The sequence below is a fragment of the Dermacentor variabilis genome, chromosome 6 (genome assembly GCF_050947875.1).
Source record: "Dermacentor variabilis isolate Ectoservices chromosome 6, ASM5094787v1, whole genome shotgun sequence".
NCBI classification, from domain to species: Eukaryota; Metazoa; Arthropoda; class Arachnida; order Ixodida; family Ixodidae; genus Dermacentor; species Dermacentor variabilis.
The window spans coordinates 43,911,453-43,913,887 of record NC_134573.1 but is presented as its reverse complement, the minus strand read 5'-3'; the positions used below and the strand labels follow the sequence as shown (position 1 = coordinate 43,913,887).

At 47.6% G+C, this 2,435-nt stretch overlaps 1 pseudogene; it reads left to right on the top strand.

Annotated features, from left to right (window-relative positions):
• Window positions 1-334: 334 nt before the first annotated feature.
• Window positions 335-467, top strand: LOC142586465 (U2 spliceosomal RNA; annotated as a pseudogene).
• Window positions 468-2,435: the final 1,968 nt, after the last annotated feature.

Below are 2,435 nucleotides of genomic sequence, written 5' to 3'. Positions count from 1 at the left end.
CATTTCTTGTACGGTTTTGAAATGTCCACATTGAAGCCTTCAAAGACAATCACGGGGGCACTGTTATCACGGCTATAGCCTATTCAAAGTGCGTGATCATGAACTTCTAGATATCACACTTGGGTGTGCCTGGAGATGCATACACATAGGATATCAATTCTATCTTTCGTTTGTACGGCAGACATCCTCACCGTCGGTGGCACTGTACTCTTGCGAGTCAAAAGTGTATGGTTGTACATACGTTTTGTCCCTTGCGTAAATGGCAATGCCTCCGGCTCATGAGTCCATGTGCTGTTCACAAACGATTCCAGTTTACCCATCGACTTGAAACAATACATCTTGGTTGATTTATTTCATTTATTATTATTTATTTTGGTTACTATTAGGGGCGCAGCGCTTGAAGCCTGCTTCACTTCCGCCGCGGGTCGGCCTGGTGTTGCACTACCTCTGGGATCGGCCCACATTTTCGCCTACGGACACGACACATGCATTGGGCGCCAGTGGTATACCGCTTCGCTGCAAAAGAAAGACGAAAATGGAAAGAAGGTTGCGCAGCTACCATGCATGTTCGATGTATGCCAAGTCCTTTACACGTTTCGTGATAGCACTTGTACAATTGCCTTCCTTTCGAATTACCAAGATTTTTTTTTCTGCGTTGTTTCTTCGCCAAAGTGTAAATATTGCAGCGGTGCCCATAGCTTTGTTTCAGAGAAAAATGTTCGCGTCTGTCTGGTCAGATCCTCAAACAATTAGAAAAACGGCTCGGTAATAACCCCGACACATTACACACATTAGGGGATACGTTATCGGGGATTAGGGGATAGGGGACATGAGGGGATACGTTATCGTAGCTGCTTAGAGACCCTCAGGAAACCCAAGAACCGTGACAATAGCTTCGGTCCCCGCAGCCTGCACCAGCACAGCGGAGTCGGCTACAGTAAAGACACGGGAGGGAGAAGACAGGTCCACCTGTGTCCTCTCGGGCTCCCAGCCGCCCTGCCGACTTTTCCTGTACGGGAGAATCCCCAGGATCGTCCTTAACATCTTGAACGATCAACTAAGACAAAAGTTGACAGTCACTTTAGCATAGGCTAAAGAAGGTGAACGCGAAAGCCTGCGCGCTCACGAGACATTAATTAACTTACTTGGCATTCTCATTCGAATGGATTGTTACTTTCTATTACTTGTTTTCTCTCCCCAAAGGCTTTGGTAGAGTGCGTTAACTCTACCTTAATTAGCATTGCTTTACCCGCCGTGGTTGCTCAGTGGCTATGGTGTTGGGCTGCTGAGCACGAGGTCGCGGGATCGAATCCCGGCCACGGCGGCCGCATTTCGATGGGGGCGAAATGCGAAAACACCCGTGTGCTTAGATTTAGGTGCACGTTAAAGAACCCCAGGTGGTCAAAATTTCCGGAGTCCTCCACTACGGCGTGCCTCATAATCAGAAAGTGGTTTTGGCACGTAAAACCCCAAATATTATTATTATTATTAATTAGCATTGCTTTAATTACCTTCGCCCTGTTTGACACCAGAGGTCGTGGGTTCTGCTCCCACCAAAGGTCGTGGGTTCGAATCCCTCAATTTACTATACAATAATTAACTGCGTCTTAATTAACTTCTTCGTAATTAATACCAATATTTGTGGTTCACTTACCACCAAAGGTCGTGGGTTCGAGTGCCTTGTTTACCTGTATCTTAACTAGATGTGCCTTAATTAAATTCGCCTTAATTAACACCAAAGGTCGTGGATTCGACTACCGCTAATGGTCCTGGGTTCGACCATCAATGATGGCACCATCAATTTTGGTGCCATAAGGCTGGACGATCAATTTTTCGATAACGCCGGACAATTAATTTTTCGACCGATTAGCCCCTTGAGGGTATCGTTTTAATGACATCACGATGTATGATGTCTGGGTCATGTTTATGCCACCGGCAACACATGGGCAGACGCTCTTGCTCACGAGACTTCAACCCGAGCAAGGAAGGACATCCCAATCGAAAACGCAAATGCTAGTGTGCGATATTTTAGGGCATCATCGTCGTTCATGCCAAGAACTCGCCGTGCTAAACCCGCAAATAACTGTAGCTGGTTCGGCTAGGCAAAAAATCCAGGCACCATGCCATCTGGCCAACCAGATATGCCTGTCGATGCCCCTGGTGGTGTGGGGGGGGGGGGGCATCTTTGCCCCATGTAACATGGAAGTGCAAATCACAGCCTCTAAACTCAGATTCACACAAATTAGCCCAACATTCCTTTAAAGAGCCTTCGGCAGCCATCATCGCCCGTACTGACCTGGAGCCTCATTGATCCCCCTCGACCAGGCCCAGCGCGTGGCAATGGCCACTGGAGTCCTGGACTGGGGACCCACCTTCCGGCCCCTTTAACATTATTTTTGCTCATGAAGTTATTTCTGTCTCTCCTGGATTATAGC